Source organism: Telopea speciosissima, chromosome 10, assembly GCF_018873765.1.
Source record: "Telopea speciosissima isolate NSW1024214 ecotype Mountain lineage chromosome 10, Tspe_v1, whole genome shotgun sequence".
Taxonomy (NCBI): domain Eukaryota; kingdom Viridiplantae; phylum Streptophyta; class Magnoliopsida; order Proteales; family Proteaceae; genus Telopea; species Telopea speciosissima.
The window spans coordinates 22,418,105-22,439,020 of NC_057925.1; the positions used below are offsets into that span (position 1 = coordinate 22,418,105).

At 40.9% G+C, this 20,916-nt stretch overlaps 1 pseudogene; it reads right to left on the bottom strand.

Moving 5' to 3' along the window:
* Window positions 1-20,916, bottom strand: part of LOC122641672 — a 56,272-nt pseudogene that overhangs the window by 33,521 nt on the left and 1,835 nt on the right.

Here is a 20,916-nt window from a genome sequence, read left to right on the forward strand (position 1 = left end):
CTTGAGACCGTTACCAAACGGTCATTTTCGGTCTCAGAATGCCGTTCCAGACCAGAAATGTTAAAGAACGTTAAAAAACGTTTCTAGTCTAGAACGGGCGTTTCTTTGTTGAGACATTTACCAAACGTAGCCTATGTACTCTCTACAGCTGTTCTTCTTGTTGATGCAAAGAGAAAGTAGGAAAAAAACAGTTTTTTCCAAGCCCAACAGTCTTATCCTAAACTTCGTCCTGATATTGGCTTTAAATTGTCGGAGTACTCATTCAATTTAAATAAATTTCTAGATATTGAAAGATCACAGTACAGAGTATAACAGTACATATGCATGCACTCTGTACACGTTGTAAGATTAAAGTTGGATAACAGATAACTATGGTTTGAAGGGGGGGGGGGGTTGGGGAGAGGAAATCATCAAACCTAGGTAATATTCTTTCAGATCCGCAGGGAAGACAATTTGGCAGTTTAAACACGGCTCGAATTTGGAGTTAAAGTAGTAGTCGTTAAAATCCCAGAATCTATGTTTTGTACATCAGAAATATTTCTCATAGAATGGAGAATTCAACACTTAATAACAAAGTTATAGACCATCACATAGAGTGCCCATCAATTGTCAGACGAAATGCCCACCAAAGAAACAGCGCCATAAACAGTATTAAAAGAAGCCAGGCACTAAATTACTGGAAAGAGAAGCACAAAAGAGAAGTAAATTACAGAGTAAACACGTCTATATACATACCTTGGTACCAGGTGCGCGTTGGTGGATCTCCTCTTCAGGGATAATGACAGGCCATTGCTCACCCGCGTCCCGGAACATTTGTTCGGTTTCAAGGTGCTGACCCTTCTCCAGAATCATAGTCCTGATGTTCCGGGCTGAGGTGGAAGTAGCATCGATCATCTCTTCGACGCCATTCACGAAGGTCACGGTGATCTGAGAGGGTGATCGTCCGTTCGTCGCTTCACCAGAAGCTGACACGCTGGGTTCGACTCCTTTGCCTTCCGTGCGTTGCATTGTGCCAGGAACTCCATGCACGCTGCAGTTCGTGGGTCCAGTGCATTGAACTCGATCTTCACATTCGACAGAAACTTCAACATCTCCGCTCTCGCTCAGGAAGAACAAAAACACTGAAGTGGAAGACTTTTGGTTTATAAATCAACATCTTCCTCTCTCTCACAGTCAGAATCGGGCTCATAATATAACCATTCGATGAGCATCTTATATCTGGCTTAACAATTCTAACTGTAGGTTCAATCTGTACTATAGAGTTGCCTTCCATTTTCATTGCAAATAGTTATACTTGAAAATATATATATATATTTTTTTTTTTGGTAAACAAGTCTTTATTAAGAAAAAGACATGCAAAGCTCACGGTAGCGAAGAATGACACATCTCACGCAGCCATGGAGTGGAAATGGGCCAGTCAGTTGCGTATGTTAACCACAAAGCCCTCCTAGCCAAGGAGTCAGCCACGCTGTTAATCTCCCATGGAATATAAGTGAACCTACAAGATACAAAGAAGGAAGAAAGATGGATACTGTCTTCAATGATCACACGAATCAGCATTGGTGAAGTCCCACCACCATCCTGGATATGTGTAATCAGATTTCTATTATCTGATTCAACCATAACTTGTGCAAATCCAGTCTTGATCATCTCCAATATCGCCATACGAATAGCATGAGCCTCACCAACCATAACATCCTAAAAAGTAATTGGATCGGATACAGCTATCAAAGGCATTCCCCTGTGATCTCTACAAATGAAACCAATCCCAAATCTGCATAAATCCAAAGACAGACTGGCATCACAGTTGCACTTGATAAAATCCGCAGATAGTGCTATCCATCGTTGTGTTAAGACTAAAGTTGTTGGAGAAGTAGTAGCAGCAATAGATTGAACATCCATAAACTCCTGAAATGCCTTTACAGCCGCTGAAATTACTTCACTCGGATGCCAAAGTCTACGCCCAAAGACCAGATCATTGTGTGATAACCACAAAAACCAACAAACAAAGCTGCATAAGGTTATCAACAATCGAGCTTCCTTCTTTCCCTGGTTAGAGAATGACTTCCAACCATAAATCCAATATGATATGGATGGATTTCCATTCATTAAAGAGATAGAACCAAGTGGACAACCAAACCAAACAACTTTAGCATATGCATTGCCCAAGAGAATATGTGAAGTCATTTCACATTCACCACAACGACCACACAACGGATCAACATTGATATTACGCCGATTAAGAGCATCTCCTGTTGCTAAGCCACTTGCACAAGCCCGCCATAGAAACCGCTGAATCTTGGGCATAGTACTACAATTCCAAATGATTTTCCAAACATTAGTAGGAATTGTACTCCAATCATGTAACCTTGAGGCAAACGCCGCTGAAAAAATATAAGAGACACTTTTTCAAAAGCATTTGATACTTCTCTTCATCGCTGAGTCCAAGAAACAACCCACCCAAACAAATCATCTTCCAATGGACCCCAACTCCAGTTTTGATTCTTAGGGCTTAAGGTTTGGCATCTCTAATCCTCCCCTCCTGTTGTCAGATATGCATTTTTTGTTTCTCTGCAAAAAAAAATTTTGTTTAACTTCTGTGTTGTCATTTTGATGGTTTAAGATGTCACACTAAGAGATTGGCTTATCCGAGTGATGGTTTAAGATATCATTTGATATTTATTTCCCTTCCTTTACCTATACCAGATTATTGTTGATTATGGATGAACTAGGTACTATTGACCCTAGGGAGGCTTAGGACTCCCCTTTCTAACCTTAGGAGCCATGTGATCTCAAGGATGGAAGGGTGGAAGTGAAAATCCTTCAAAATCTCAGACAGTAACTCGACGGAGGCACGAACGGATCCAGCGTCGTGGTTCCATCCATGGATCTGTCCAATATAAACTGTTGTCTGACTCGAACGGAATCAGGAACGGATTCATCCAGTGGTTCTATCTGTGGTTCTATTCCCTCTCGGGAATGTCTCAGGGTTCGGATGGATGCACGAACGGATTCATGGTGAGGTTCCTTCCGTGAATCCGTCCCTCCTGTTTTCACCATATGCCTGGACGGAGCCTGGAACGGACTCACCTTGTTGCTTCGATCCCCGAGTCCGTCCATGCTGCCTTGTGTGAAACCTAACTTTAACTTTGGGACTCAGCATAGGGCCCACCTACACACCTCTAACACTATTCTCACACATCCCTAGGTTACTTAACCAGTACGGGAGAGCATGTACTGAGGCAAACCATACTAAACACCTCAAGCGACGATCGAACAACCGGTGAGTGGGTTTTGGGTGATGTTTGGGCTTGCTTAATATGAAATATGCATTTGTTATGATACCTGTATTATCAATGAGCATACTGCATTCTTGCATATATTATCTTGGTTATGATTTGATACTACGTGGTTGTGTTTATTACTTCATTATTGAACCGGGTTACGGTGCCGGATGTGCTAGTGCTGGAACCCCAGAAATGCTTATGAAATTCATTGACTATCATCCTGCCCTGTATGTGCCGTGCCATGTCGTGCTGGTACCCATATGCTAGATGGAATGGGACGTTGATGCACCCGGAATACCTCTCAGGACGATAGGACTTGCATGTAGTATATTTACGGCTAGGATTCATTTTCCTATGCTACGACCCTTACCAATAGGGGTTTAGGTGTTGGATGATGAGGGCTCCTTGTTGCCTGTGGGGGAGAGAGGTCAGGTCAAGGATGACCACTAATCATCGGGGTCTGGCACTGGGGGGTTTTGGTGGGTTCGACCGGCGTAGGTCCCCTGGTGACGGTTGAGATTTCATTGTGGCGACAACATAAGTGACCCACAGTGTCTCCCGAGTCAGCATAGTAGCATATATCTGGACTTAGACTGTGTGCTAGGTGGAAAATCTATCAACATTTACATTCATCATGGACTATGTGTGATTGTGCATTCCCCATCCCCTCAGTGGCTCAGTGGAGCTAACCCCGTGTGTACACCTTCTTTTAGATTTTGATGCAGATGGTGGTTATCTGACTGGTCTCGAGGCCCAGCCTGGTGATTATGATGGTATCAGCACGGAGGAGCCCGATGCTGTGTCGGAGGAACACGGTGATGGATGCCCCTGTGACGATTGTGCCTACGGGTTGTGTTGATTCTTGGGATTATCCCCTCTTTTGATTCTTTTGGGGCTTTGAGCCCATTATAAACACTTATTTGTATTACTTTATATTTCTTTTGAGTAGTTACGCCATGGTCAGTCGGTAAACAGTACTAAACATTATTTGTATCACTTAGCCAGCTGAACATATTGTAACTGCTATTTAAACCCATCCGCTTGTAATTAATCTATTTTGGAATGGAATTTCCCTTTATCTCCGCATTTGTAATTACTATGCTTTACATTGATTATTGACTGTGGATTGGGACACTATGTCAATGGTCTTGGTAGCGAAAATGGATGACGCATGTCATCCTAGTCACCCCTTTGACTATACTTTATTCTTACTCGAAAATGGGGACGTGACAACTAGTATCCATTCTGAAGATACAAGGCATCAACCTCTAGAAAATATCAAAGGTTGCTGAACAGATGTAGCAAGTGTAGAGATATAGGCCGTAAAAATATGATGGGAAAATGATTTATTCCATACTAAACATGACCATGAAACCTTGAAGGAAGTATCTTTTTCTACATTGGAAATAAGAGTTTTTTTATCATCAATGTTTATGTTTAAATCCCCCCTCCTTAAGATGCATGTTTAGAATTTCTAATGAAGCACTAGCATTCATATTAAATTTGCTCTTCACACTTCACAATCAATAACCAACATATATTTTACAAAGAGTAGAAGTCCTACTCTAACCTATCCTTGCTTACAATACAAACCATTACATGTTAACACAAAATTAAAATATAGAGAGGTGGTCTGTGCACATAAATTTATAAGTACATACAGATAATTATTTTGAATAATTAACAGTAAAATCAAACTTTAGACGGATGAATAATTTTGAAGCAATTAGGATGCTACTTATGCCCGCCCTACATGAGCAAACTTCTCAAAATACACATGGTCAAACAGAAAATCATATTACAGAAACCAAATTTAAACTAGTTGCAAGAGCAAATTCCTACCTAATCACAATACACCTTAATGAGTTCATGACTAATAATGTATAGTTACAAAATTACCTTTATAAATACTATTTAATTTTATTCCCTGAGATTTTCAGATGTTGGTAAGAACATCCTAACTGCATACTTGCCCGACGGGTGGGGTAGTTGAAACCCAATATAAAGGTGTACCCAGTGCACGAGGAATCTGCCATTACAGGTCTGGGGAGAGTACTATTATACACAGTGATGTAGATTCATCATCAAAATAAGCTTATTTTATTAAGAACTAGGGCTGGGTTATATATGTGTTGGGCCTTTGATCCCATAGGTTTTCTATGTAATAGACCACTTTTATGGGCCTAAAATATGGGTAATTAGGTTGCATATGGGATTCCTTAGTTTTATTTTTATGTAATTAGTAGTCATGTGATCACTTAAGTGATCATGTGACTTGGTTAAGTGGTCATGTGATTTTTTAAGTTGGGCTGGATTAGGACTTTATAAGTCCAACAATGTTTTGAGTCTGTTTCCTATGTTATTTCACTTTTCTAGTCAGTTTAGATTGCCTAATAGATTAAGGATTAAGTTAGGCCTTTTCTCTTTAGTGTGAAAATCTACTTTTCAATCTTTTATATAAGGTTGTAAAGGGGGCAAATATTGAACATGAATTTTGATATTAATGAAAAGCATTTTCCTACTCTTCTTCTTCATTGAAGATTTTTGTCTTGTGTTTGATCAAGGTTGGTGGGATCAATGATTGATCCGATTGACACCTTGCGGTGGCAAGTCCGGGTGGTTCATTGGTGGAATTGGTATTTGATCCAAATGATACCTTGCAATGTGAAGCCCGGGTGGTTCTTTTAAAGCTCTCCTTCAAGTTCAAGTTCAAGTTCAAGAACTGATTTTTATTCAAGTTCTACTTTCTAATTTCAGTCAAAGATTCAATTTTTATTCATGTTCCTCCATCAACAAACTACTACCAATAATTTCTGCCATTACAAGTAAGTTGGAAGCATGCCCATCCCCATCCTTCTTCTTCTAATCCTCTAAACCATCAAAACCTATTTTTAACCTAACAGATTCATTTGTTCATAACAGATCCTGGTTTACTAACTTCTAGTTGGTCTCCTACCAATCTAGGACTACATTATGTAAACGGATCAAATACGGATCAGATGTGATCAGATCTAGATATTCCCTAATCGGATATAGATGCAAATCGAATTCGGATTTTTGACTATCTGTTTAAATCCCTTACTTGTGTAACCTGGACCTTCCTCCCTCGTAAACGAATACGGATGCAAATCGAAATTGGATTGTCGAATATCTGTTTACATACCTAGTCTTGTTCTGTCCTGGAGTATTAACTTCTTTTAGAACAAAATGAAAAGAGGTATAATTGAAGGAGGAGTTCAACAAGGGCTGAATGAGAACTTTGAACATTTTGCAGTTTTGGTACCTCAGAATCTAAAGATGGATAATTTGGCAGAACTCCTTTTAGGTAAGGAAAATATGTTGATGACACTGCAATGGATCACAAGTCTGACTTGGAGTTCTAACAAAAAGAACTAAAAGACAAGGGTCATAGATATTAAATATCATACACCAATCAAATGGTACTCTATCACATAAAAATAAGCAAACAATTAATAAACAATACTCACTCTCAACTGATGCAAATCGAATGCATGAGAGTTCATCCTTCAATTCCCCATCTATAAAAGCAGTAGCATGCCATTCACAGTAAAAAGATTTCTTTAGAAGTGATTTCAAAGAAGCTTGAACCTCAGACCTGAAAGCCTTACATAAGTCACATATTACATATAACACTTCACCACCATGTTGCAATTTATTCTCTCATAAAACTTAAATCTAAATAGAAATACCATTATGTAGATAAGATGAGTGTAACGGAGATGAGGATGTTGAGGAGGGTGTGTGGCAAGAACAAGAGAAATAGAGTAAGGAATGATTGTATTAGAAACAAATTGGGAGTTGTACCAATCCAGGACAAGCTTCATGAGAGCCGCTTGAGGTGGTATGGTCATGTCCAACGGAGACCTATGGATGCACTGGTAAGGAAGAGTGACCAGATTTAGTTTGACGAACCTAAAAGAGGTAGGGTCAGGCCTAAGATGACTATTGGAGAAGTGGTAAGAAAGGATATGCATGTGGTAGGGCTCGATCCTAGTATGACCGTAGATAGAATTGATTGGAGGACTAGGACCTGTGTCGCTGATCCCTTGTAGGGGAATGTTCCTAGGATGCTGTTTTAACATTTCTCTTTTACTTATTTTCTATTCTTCTTTGTTTTACTTCTTGTAATTTTTTTTACTTCTCTTATTTCTTTTATTGCCATAGCCTCTTTGGATCTATGTAGCCGACCCCATTTAGTTGGGATAAGGTTATGGTTGTTGTTGTAATTGCTACTAACCCATTTAACCATTTAAACTGGTAGTCAGAATGTTTGAACTGCCAACAACCAGGCCTGAAGAACTTGCTAGCTGTTGTGTTTTCAAAACCAATTAATGTTTGAAACATTCGATTTGTCAATAGGAAGAGAATAATTATCGAGTTCTTTTTCACCAAAAAGATGCACAGTGTGCAGAGACTCTTTTTCTCTGGAAAGATGCATTGAATGCAGGGAAAGAGAAGAAAATAGAATAACCAACTAATATTCACTCACAGGTACCTTCAGAAGTAGAAATTGATAAAGTTGTCTAAGTATTTGAAAGAAATTGACCTTGGTCGACAAATCTGTAGATCTAAACAGAAAAATATCTGTCTTAGCTGCATTGACCAATAATAGTAACTTAATAGCCTCATAATTTTCTTGCCTAAGAATTAATAAACCAGTAAAGCCAAATCATCCATGATAGAAAATGTAGGTTTTAAATTCTTTAGCAGAAGTGTTGTCTTGCATTCAAATATTGAATCACATGAATTTTCCATATGAAAGTTTGATTTGTCACTTTTCCAAACCCTTCACAAAGATAAGAAAAAAATAATTTGTGATGCATTCTTAAAGATAAGAATTCACTCATGTCTAATGCATAATCATTGATAGAGGTAGATTCAACAATTGAATTCCTCAATTCTTTGAAATCAACTTACAATGTTGGGGCACATAAAATCACCCGCTTTTAAGTACCTCGGTCCCCAGTGACGGGGTTTCCTCAGCCTTATAGGCGATAGACTATCGGTCTGATATTATGGGGGTATCATTTTGATACATTATCATGGGGTAAGGGTCATACTTCATAAAAATATTAAAATCAAATGAGGAGTCACCACCTAGGGTTAGGGCTTAGGACCCAATGGGTGTAGCCCGTTTCCGTTATGAATGGAAATGGGCTACATGATTCCATATGGTCTGGTCAGAGATTCGGGTAAGGGGTCAGGTTACAGGCATGGGAAGGTGTTAGGCACCCATCTTGCCCGGCAGAAATCGATCTTTCTGTTATAGATGCTGAAAGGGCGAATATTCTCTCTTCATAACGTATGACTACATAATGTACATTCTATTTATACTATATACATTAAAACGGGAAAACACAAAAGACGTCATTATAACGAAAAAAATGCAATGATTATACCTTCACACAAGTATTCCTCGGATCTTGGCGATCCCCTAGCTCAGGGGGAGACGGATGGATGGATCAACACCGGTTCTTTGAACAGGGTAACGGCTCTCTGGATGTGTCTTTCGTTATCTATAAATGGACAGAATAACGGCTAATAAAAAGGAAGTTTCGTTATCTGTAAGAGGACAGAATAATGGCTATAAAAAGGAACTTTCATTATCCGTATACAGACAGAATAACGACTTGGCTAGAATGGGATCGCTCTTCGCTCAAGTAGATTATCTATGGATCTACCCATAACTCAGAACATCGCTCAAAAGTCACTCACAAAGGCTTGAAAGAGGGAAAAAATTGGACTGGAAGGGTCTCCCTAGGCTTGAAATCCATAAAATGAGGGGAGGGGAACCCTCCTATTTATAGGGGGTGTCCCACACCCACGGCCCAGGATAGGTCATCCACGGCTCCGTGAATGACGTCATCCACGGCGCCGTGAATGACGTCATCCACGTCATCCTACTGACATCGTAGCTCTCCGCGATGGCGTGGTTCCGTACCCTACTACCGTAGGAGGCCTCCACAGGGCCGTGCGGCGCTGTCCACAGTGCCGTGGACAGTGTGGTCCCCTCCTTTCCACTTTTTTTGAGCCTAAATGGGCTTTTTTGGTGTTTAGAGTGTGTCTGGGCCCATGGGCCCTGTCTTTTTTGGTCCTAGGAAAGGGAAAGGGGTGCAACGTCCATCGTCCATGTCCCGTCGTCATCATCGCCAGGGGTGGTGGCAAAATTTCAGTGTCTACAGTTTGCCCCTCTTTGGCTGAGGCCTGTGCCAACAGCCAAAGGGTAAAGACAAAAGACTAACTGATTTTGTCACCAAGAGCATGTACTGCTGACGCTTTGCTCAAGGGCGGCAGAGTTGTGAAAAATCACGTGATGAATTCCTTCGATAAACTTAAAAAAAAAAAAGGAATCAAACAAGCGGTTAATTGTAAATAAATCCCTTGATAAACCACAAAGGAAAATTCATGCGATTAATCACGTGAAATCTTCCGATAATCCTTGGAAAAGACATCAAATTTGTGGGCATCCGCCCAGAAGCTGGTGGTGCCAGAAATCAGGGCCCTAAAATACCGACTCAGGCATTTTTAATACGCAAATCAGGGCGAAACTCTAAAATACCGTCTTAGGTTTTTTTTTTTTTTTTTTTTTTTAGGCACGTAATTCGGGGCAAAACCCTAAAATGCTAGCTCAGCATTTTTAGGCACATAGATCGGGGCAAAACCCTAAAATGTTGGCTCAGCATTTTTAGGCACTTAGATCAGGGCAAAACCCTAAAAGGCTTGCAGGTCGTAGGTCGGGGCGAAACTCTAAAATGCTGGCTCAGGGCAAAACCTTAAAATGCTGGCTCAACATTTTTAGGCACGTTGGTGAAATTCTAAAATACTGGCTCAGCATTTTAGGCACCCAGGTCTGGGCGAAACCCTAAAATGCTGGCTCAGCATTTTTAGGCACATTAGGTTGGGGCAAAACTTTAAAATGCTGGCTCAGCATTTTTAGGTGCATAGGTCAGGGCGAAACTCTAAAATGCTGGCTCAGCATTCTTAGGTCGGGGGCGAAACCCTAAAATGCTGGCTCAGCATTGTTGGTGAAACTCTAAAATGCTGGCTCAGCATTTTTAGGCACGGATATCAGGGAAAAACCCTAAAATACCGGCTCAAGCATTCTTAGGGTTATTTTTTGCCTTTTCTTTGATTATTTATATATTTTTTCTCTTTCTAAATCTAATCATTTCTTCCCCCCCTTATGTTTTTGCAGGGTAAGACCCTTCTAATGCTGAAGAAGTATTGCGGCACAGAGAAGGTGCTCGCATGGTATAGACATCATTCTGTCGATGATGGCAAGTGGAAAGCCACTCTTTGGTCAATCCAAGACAATGGTATGATGTACTTATAGCCGATCTAGCTGATCTGTGGAATGACACACCCCAGTCGTTCTAAGGGAAAGATTTGGTTTCAATGAGGGACGAGTCTCATCTGAAAGGCTTACTAAGCCATTCATGAGTTTTGACAATGGTTGGATGACAAAATTACACGCAAGTGTAGAAGTGATCAAGAGATCACGGCGATCAGACCATACATGAGTCCGGTAGTGGTCGGATAAAATGATGATTGGATGATAAATTGTTCATGGGTTTAGATAAAAAAGGATCAATTTGTACACGAGTATAGTGGGGATTAATCAATCTGTATGTGAGTTCAGTAGAGATTAAAAGATTTAGAGGATTGATCAGTACAATGGAGATTAAAAAATTCATGGTGTGATCAAACTATACATGAGCATAGTGAGGATCAGAAAGTTCAATGATTAACTTGTACATGAGTACAAAGAGGATCAGATGACGAATCAATCTGTACATGAGTACAACAGAGATTGAAGATTCATGGGATGATTGAACTACACATGAGTATAGCAAGGATTAGAAATGTCAATGATTAACTTGTACAAGAGTGCAAGGAAGATCAGATAATGGATCAATCTTGTACACGAGTACAATGAGGATCAAATGATGGGTCAATCTATACACGAGTACAATGGAGACCGAAAGATTCATGGGATGATCGAACTACACGCGAGTATAGTGGGGATCAGAAAGTTTAAGGATTAACTTGTACACGAGTACAAGGAGGATCATATAATGGATCAATCTTGTACGCGAGTACAATGAGGATCAAATGATAGGCCAATCAGAGACCGAAAGACTCATGGGATGATCGAACTACACGCGAGTATAGTGAGGATAAAAAAATTCAATGATTAACTTGTATGCGAGTACAAAGAGGATCAGGATGATGGGTCAATCTGTACACGAGTACAATAAAGACCGAAGATTCATGGGGTGATCAAACTTCACACGAGTATGGTGAGGATCAGAAGAGTCAGTGATTAACTTGTACATGAGTACAAGGAGAATTAGATGATAGGCCAATCGGAGACCGTGATCAAACTACACACGAGTATAGTGAGGATCAGAAGATCTGCAAAGTCGTCAAACTATACACGAGCATAGTGGGATCAAAAGAATTAATGACTGATCAAGCTGTACACGAGTGTAAGTAAGATCAAAATTGCACGAGAGTGCAGGATTCATTAAAAGATATGGTTGAATCATACCTAAATCTGGTATGACCGGAAGATCAAATCAATAGTGATCTAAAAATCCAAATGCACATGAATGCAGAAGTGATTAAGGACTTGGTCAAACTATATATGGGGCCAAATGATTGGAGATCGAGTTGTTCATGAATTCAACAGTGATCAGATAGTCCAATTGCACGTGAGTGCAAGAATGATTGAAGGTTTGGTCAAACCGTACGAGGGTCTGATGGAACTAAATGATCAAAGACCAGACTATATATGAGTTCTGCCATAATCAGATGAGTAGGTTGCACGCGAGTACACGGAATTAAGAATTCAGATCGTATATGATCAAGGAATTGGTCAGGAAAATGCAATCCTATGCATGTGTAGCCATGATGAAAATGGAAAAACAATCCAACATGCATACCATTAGATGCCAGGTAGTGCATGGGTACTATAATGACGAAAATGAGATAGTACATGAGTGCTGTCATAATCAGAGTACTGGAATGCTTAAAGGAAAATGCAATCCTATGCACATGGATCCATGATGACAATGGAAAAGAAGCCTACCATTAAAACTCAGGTAGTTCGCGAGCATTATGATCCAATATGCAACAAAATAATCTTATGCAAATAATTTTTTATATTTTTATATATTTTTTATATTATTTTTTTTTACTTTTTTTTGGCACACAAAGAGCATTACTTTATTTTTATATATTTTTTATATTATTTTTTTTGGCATACAAATGCAAATTATGTTGTGTAAAAAGGAAAACACAATCCCATGCAAGTAATCAATTCTATGCAAATGTTTATGACACAAATACAGGCAATGAAAAGCAATCACATACAACCATAGATACTTACCAATATTCTCCATTTTTGTGTTGCATAACACTTGTCCTTCACAAAAGCTTAGTGAACAATTATATGTTACAACATCACCAAAAACCCTTGGTAGAGAAATCTGGGATTTACTCAAACAAATTTATTTTCTTTTTTAAAAAACTTTATTTGTTAGAGAAATTTATTTTGAAAACCTATGGTTATTCACATTCTGACTCAGTAATGCATAAATCCATAGAGGCATATTATTCACATCCCGTTACACACGTAGGCTCGACAAACATCGATTGGCCAACATCGAATGGGTGTGGTGAATTTTTGATAAAGTGAGTCAAAAGGGTAAATTGAGGGAATGTGTATGAACAAGATGGGTGGATAGGTCACTCTTCCCTTCCTTTATGGAGAGTCATGGCATTTTGTCCCAGACAGTATCATCCTTCTCCGCTTATACAGTCATTTCGCCTTTTAGGCTGAGACTCTTCAATGACTAGGAGTCGATCCTCATGGACAACATGCTCTTGCCTGGTGGATTGCCCCAAGGAAACAAATCTTTTTCCTCATGCTCCTTTATCCTTCTTATCTTGGATAGTGATTGCCCCAACGACAAGTTAATTCTTCTGGTCATCTTACTGGTTAAGAGGGTGAGTACAAAACTGTTGGCATTTAATCCTCTAATCATCTCTTCATAAGCCATAAGACTTTGTGATCTTGGCAGACGTGCTTCTTTTTCTTTATACCATCGAATCGCATCAAAGAGAGAGGGATACCAATAGGAAAGGGGAAAAGTAAAAATATGATAGATATGATGCAAGTGAGCAAAAATGAAAAGTTGTACATGAACGAATGAAAAACTGTATATGTGGGAGGACCAAACTTGATTATTACTTCATCAAGTTGCCTACGTACCCCAAATAGGGATCAGGTCGAACGTAGTTCAGTACAAAAATGTTTTAATGTTGAAGTCTTGATAATTAAGTTCTATCATAGCTAGGTGAGCTCGAAGCTGTGGACGAGTGTCTTATCATCATTTAGCCCGGGAGGGCTTTACTAGGTTGTAAAGGCTCGAATGTGCCCCTAAGGTCCAACCATGACTTGGTACTTCTGCTCCCAAAATTCTATTAAGAGTCTGGTAACTGAACTAGTTGGGGAACCCTTATTTTCAGTAGTGTAGTCGAGAAGTTTGGCAATCCCTCTCGTGTTTCAACTGAAGACTTTGGTAATTCAACCTTGATAATTTTGACAATATTGTCTCTAAAGGAAAAGTGGCTATTTTTGCCCCCATGGTCTAAGTGCTCCCAATTATTTGCAATGTCTTGAGCCAATGTATCCTCTCTTCTCTTTTTTTTTCTTTTTTTCGAACTCTTATTTTTTTTGCTCTCTCCTTTTTTTTTTTCACCCTTGTTTCGTTTTTTTTTTTTTTTTTTTTTTTTTTGAACTCTTATTTCTTTTTGCTCTCATTTTTTTTTTTGAACTCTTGTTTCTTTTTACTCTCATTTGTTTTGAGATTGGCCCAATTTTGGTTGTGGAGATGGAGCTATTTTTTTTTTTTTTTAAATCCTTCGGAAACGTATTGCCCTTGTGACATCTTACTTCACCGAGGAGATTTCTTTCGGTTAGACCCTAGAAGCTAAGGGGACATTTTGATGAGCAAGAGGATACATGGATAATGAGGTGTAGGTGGGCCATAGTGAGTTTTTTAAAGGAAAAGGCTAAGGCACAACTGGGGGACTAGTAGATTTTGTTGTCTCAGGGTTTATTTGGGATGACTAGTGGCCAGAGGGCACCTCCCTTAATAGGCTTTATGAGATGAAATCTTCATCTAGGCTTCTGGCTCGTTGGAAGGGGATCAGATGTATGGAAAGCTCCAGATCTTTGACCATCAAGACTTTTAACATTGGAAAAATGGGTAGTAGATTTTTTTTTTTTTACCAACAGTCATGAAATCATCACAAACTGCTATTTGGATGAATTGAAAAAAGAAAGAGTTTGGATAGATGGAAAAGATACATATTCATTGATAATTGTGGAAAACACAGTGGATGAAATTACAAAAAGAAACTTAATTGAATGAAAACCTAAAGACCTAAGGGATACAGTCTCGATGATGTTTTTAGTGCGATCCCATCTACTCAAGAGTAATGTACTGCTGCTTCTTTGTCATCGGACCATGTAGTCTATACCATCAAAAAGTGCCCTTCTAACCAGAGCTGGGTTTAGGGAGTGGACGAACAAAGGTCTACAAAGAAGAAGCAACGAACAACCTGGTGCAACTAGCAGTCAGGTTAAGATGGGATACTGAAGTTGGTGCGATTCTATGGTGGGCTCTCCCAGCCTCCCAAGAGAGGTTGGACGGAGCTCCCACCTACGGGTGGAACCTGGTGTAACTTGCAGTCAGGTGTTTAGTTTCTGCCATACCAGTGATGTTGCGGGTCCTCTCCATGTAGTGGGTAAAGGTAGTCATGCTTCAACTGAGGTAGCAAATACCCTATCTCCTCAAGTGGTTTCTCCGATGGGTGTGAACTCAGAAGCTGGTCTAGATGAAACTCCTCCTTCATCCCTGGGTGCTGGTGTGCAAACTCGCGCATGGTTATCCTTCTTCAAGGCCTCTCCTTCAGCTCTTCAAGGACTCTCTCTTCAGTTTTCTCAGCCTACCTTGTTCGAAGGAAATCCTGTCATTCATTGCCCAGCTAACGTGGTGAACGAGGAGCTACACCTTTGGAAGAATACATGTGTGGGTTACTTTGTGGGTCGTAGGCCTACATTTGAGTATATTAAATCCTTTCTCCCTAGGCTCTGGAATCTCTCTGGTCAGGTTGCAATTAAACTGATCGACAATGGCATCTTGGTATTCCAATTTAACAATGAAGAAGATAAATTCAAGGTCTTGGAGGAGGGGCCTTGGACCCTTTTGAGCAGGCCGCTCATAGTCAGGCCATGGGATCATACTGTACCTCTGAAGAAGATGGAGCTATCTTCTGTTCCTATTTGGGTTAGGCTGCCAGCTCTCCCCTTCCATCGTTGGACTTCTTCAGCGTTGAGCTTGATCGGCAGTGCCATCGGTATCCCTAAGTACTCGGATAGATTCACGTTATCAAAGGAAAGGTTATCATTTTCTCGTATCTGCATCGAGATCCAAGCCACGGCGGAGCTTCCCAAATCTATCATTGTTTCCCCTGAAGGTGCTCCAAGTTTTGAGCAGGTCATTGAGTATGAGTGGTTGCCACCGAGGTGTGTCTCTTGCTGCTCATTTGGTCACTCAACATTCCAGTGTTCTAAATCTGCTCCCACTTGTCGTCGTAACCCCGCCTCAGGCCACCAGAGAGTAGGCATTCTTCCTACCTCCCTCCTTATCAACGTCCCTTTTGTAGTGAAGGGGATTCTCCCGCAGCCGGTGCCGGATCTAAGAGTTGGAGTGAGAAGCTCAGAAGAGTTGACCGTTGAGGGCCTGCAAAGCTCTACTGCTCCCTCTAGCAACCTGGTTGATGTTGGGCCCAATATTTCGCTCTCTCTCGCTACTTCGCCTGCTGATGCAGATAACACTCTGTAGTCTTGCTATTCCAGGCACTTGGATGGTTTGCCAACTCTGAGAGATGCATTAGGGGCTGCAATCCAAATTGGCACGACTAACCCTTTTTCTCCCTTAAGTTCAAATGGGTTGGAGGTGGATAGTGATGTGTCGGTTGGAGAGGAGGCTCTTCACGTGGCTATATCTCATAATATAGAAGCAAATGACAATGGAGTTGAGGTGGGCCTTCCCTCCTCTGGTGGGCCTGTTTTGGGTCCTCTCCTCTACATGCAATGGGGGGATTGAGCTAGTCGTGGACCTGGGTTCTCGTGGGCTTGATATTGAAGTTCATTTGGAAGATAGGAGTATTGTGGGAACTGAAGCCCAAGACCCACCTTCCCCAAAAAAAATGAAGAAAAAGAAGAAGAAGAAGAAGTCGTCAAATAGAAAGAAAATCGGGTCGGGTGTGTGTCGAAGAAGCTCGAGGGTACGTAAGCCTCCTCCTCCGAGATGGGATCCAGGAGCTTCTAAGGTAGAAGTAGTAAATGACTCATCTCGGCTGCAAAATTCCTTGATCCTTGATTCTGTTTCGACAATTGTAAAAGATATGGATGCTACCAGTCCAGCTTGGAATATCATTGGGAATGATGGTGATATTGGATCTGAAGGTGTTGGATCTCGTGGAGCTCCTATAGGGAACCTGTGGAGAGATCCAAGAGCAAATGGTAGTGGTTTCGACATTATTGATATCCCGAGTCCTTTCGTTGCCTCAAGCAACCACCGCGGGAGATGGGTAGTTGCTCCCATTCCTCCCTATAACCCTAACGGGAATAAGATTAACTTTATAATCTCGTAATTTTTGTTTGGGGTTGATTGTGTCCTTTAGTTCTTCTTTGGGTTGTGTCCTTTCAGCTTGCTTTGGCTGTAGGTTGTGGAGTTTTTCTCCTTGTATTTTCTTTTCTTTTTCTCCTCTCCCTTTTCTTTCTCCTCTTTTTGGGGGGAAAGTTTCTCTCTTCTTTTATATAATTTCTTATTCATCCAAAAAAAAAAAAAAAAACCAGAGCTGGGTGTTGGAACTATTTTAAATTAGTCAACAAGACTAATGCTTGTCAAGTTAATGACCATAGTTTAACGCCTTCGGGCGATAGCTCAATCTTCCCAGCATCCAACAAATCCTAGATGGCGTGTCAGAGGTAGAAGCATTGATCAGTGGGATGACCCGCCTGGTTATGATAATGGCAATACAGGTTTGGCTTGTACCATTTCGGTGGAGGATCACTGATTGAACATGGAGGGATGGTGCCTAAAAGCCCTGCTTCTCTTAGCTCTGTGTACAACACGACCATGGTTGCCCCTAGTTTAATTTGCCATTGTCTTTTTCCCTGAGTTTGTTGGAGCGACAGGTCTTGTTGTGCCATGAGGGGAACCGATGTCGGAACTTGCGCTATTTTCCGCCTTGGAGATGCATCCTAATAGATCATAACCCGTTTGGGTGTGTCAGAGGATTCAGAGAATTTTCTTAAAGAAGACTCTAAGGCCACTTCTTTTGGGCCAGCTAAGTTAGGTAGATTCCTCCTAATGTCCTTTGCTAATGCATTTGTCATTAGGACTACATCATGTATGTCATGAAGGAGTTTCCTCACGGGGTTTAATCCTGATATCAGCAAAGGTTGCTGATGTTTTGACCAGTGAGACTGTTGAGGTATGCCCGACATACTCAGAATGACCTGTCGAAGGACACTTCGAGTAGCAAAAGCCTCTCCATATATTTATTTAAGCTCTTGAAGGATGTCGTCATTCTCTTGGTTGAGGAGAGTAACTTCATGAGACAACTTTAGGCACTCTTCATCCCTCGTCCGTAAGATTTGATGCACAATTTGTTCCTGGAGATTGAAGGGCAAAAGGTTTACCTGAGATTGCAATTCTGCCAAGATTTTTTCTTCCTTGGATTTTTCACCATCTTCAGGCTCACTTGGCTCTCCCACACTGGCAACAATCATATTGATCGATGGAAAAAGGGAAGGTTCCTTGACGTCTCGGGTGACTGTCATTGATAGAGACATTTGTCCTGTCGTGACCTCTTTTGAAGGAATTGACAAAGTCCGGATCAAAGAGGTGGGATCAAACCCTTTTAAATCTTCTTCGAGAACATTGATTGTTTGATCGTTAGGATGTTGCTCCGCCCTCATCTTGAACCTTCCTGCTTCCAGCAGGTCCTAGATAGCATGCCCGAGTGCAATGCATTCATCAGTAGGATGCCCCTTCTGGGTGTGATATTCACAGTACTGATCTGGGTCATACCAAGATGGTGGGGGATCCCTGACTGGTCGCGGAGGAACCGTGCCCAAAAGTCTCAGTTTCTTCAATTCAGCATATGTAAGAGACCTAGCCATACCCAAATCGATGAACTGACGTTGACTTGAATTTGTCATATTCTCCTTTGAGTTTTGACTATGATTTTGCATTGTGTGGCTATATTGGCCATGTGCATTTCTAACCAACTTGTCTTCAATATGTTTTCCTATGGCCATTAGCTCTTCAAAAGTCTTGAGGTGTTGGTAGTAAAGGCAATTGTGACATTCTCCGTACAGATTTTCCAAGATCATCTCCACCTGTTCTGCTTCTGTCGGGTGATTCTATCATCTTTACAGCCTTCTCTCTAAACCTTATAATGAAATTGTAGAACCCTTCAGTAGGGCCTTGCCTTATTGTCTCCAACTCTCTCCGTATGACATCCACTTCAGTGTTGTATGAGTATTGCTTTGTGAAGGCTTTCACCATCGTTGACCAAGTCTGAGTCTGTGCCTGATCCAACTGTGTCAACCATCGCAAAGCAGGTCCAACAAGTGAGTAGAGAAAAGTCTACCCCATTTGATTTTCTGTGAGGTCCCAAGATTTAGCCACCATAGCAAAGATTTTGGGATGAGCTTTAGAACCACCTGAACCATCAAATTTATCCAATTTCCATTTGAAGTCTTCGGGTATCCTTCCTTCAGGGAAGAACACCAAGTCATCTTCAGGCTCCTCGCGAATCATGTTCTTGACAGCAATTTCAAGCTTTTTAACTTTCTCCCTCATCATACGCTCCCTTTCAGTCTCGGGATACTCCTGAGGTGTGTTGATTATGACATCTTCTTCTTCCATCACAATCCTGGTGGGTACCCTAGGCACTGTTGGGACTACTTTGTGAGTCATAGGCTGAGCATGCTCCGGCTCCCTGAAAGTAGGTATTGTGCCTCCTTGGGACATGTCTTATACTGTTTGCAAGATTTGCACCATAAGTTGCTTCATCTCTACCATCTCAGCTTGTAATTGGTTCATTTTCCGACCCAACTGTACTTCGGGTGGATCACTGCCTAACGAATCCATGGTGATTTTGTTCGAAAAAAGCCTGACTGAACTCTGCCTCACGATGTTGAGTGGAGAAAGGGAACTTTTGAATGCCTCTGGATTGGATCGGACCAATTCAGGTTAGCCTATTGTCATAACGGGCTCACGCGGGTAATAGGAAGTCTTTTGATGTGAATTGTGCTTTACATAAGTTAGAGAGAATTATTTCAGGTCACAAGGAATTTACTTGAGTATGCAAATTTTTTATTTATTTTTTGTATTTTATTTTATTTTGGCTGAAGTAATCGAAGTTGTCATCAGAATTTCTAATATTATAGAAACTCCCTCAGACCATACTTCAAATGTCATCGTCGCCCAAACATTTCTTAAAAGGAAAAATAAACAAACAAAGAAGAAAGCCTAGTTTCAAGTTCCTGATGACGATATCTTGAATCAATACGAGGTGCCCCATTTTCGAGTGACACGTAGGATTCCATCATATGGGAGTGGACTCCCATCTTTCTTCGAGGGACTATTGTGGGACTATGGAATTCCCTACTTTGGGCGGTATCTCATATTGAGGCCAGATTAATCATCAGGTGACCTTAAACTCAGGCCTTCTCTAAGCTAATAAGGGTTAGTTTGTGTTGTATCCTAATCATGTATGATCTATTTTCCTACATGATGCATACAATGGGTAGGCTAATAGGACAGAAAAGGTCACCCTTGACAGAACTGATATACCTGTCGCTTGCGTGAGTTATGGGTACGTGGTTCTTTTAATATACCTGGAGAGTAGGTCACACACTCTCAGAGTAACCGTGCTAGTGCCTTTTTTGAGTGGCTAAAGCACCCCACAACACACTAGTGATTACCCTCGCTGGTGATCCTAAACTCGTATAGTAAATATCAAAGGCTGTGGCTTCACCGTGAATTACCCATGACTACTCAAGGGGTCCAACGGCTAACCATGGGGTAAATGTGTTCCCATGTTGTGTGTGTGTGCATGAAAGTGGTACAGGAAGCGGTTATCATCCGATCACAGAGTACTTAGTATGACGTACCTCACCTCCTCGAGGATAAAGGTATGATAGGGAGTACCCTCGTCGTTTGATTTCACTTCGAGCACTATGCATGATGTAGTTAGTACAAAGAAAAATTAGCCACACAAGTTTTCACACAAAATTGGAGAGACTATTCTTGCATTTATTGGTAGCATCTATTTTAGAAAGCTTGACCTCAAGTGGGTGTTCACCCACTAATCCCCAGTGGAATCACCACTGTAAGTACCTCGGTCCCCGGTGATGGGGTTTCCTCAGCCTTATAGGCGACAGACTATCGGTTTGGTATTATGGGAGTATCATTTTGATACATTATCATGGGGTAAGGGTCATATTTCATAA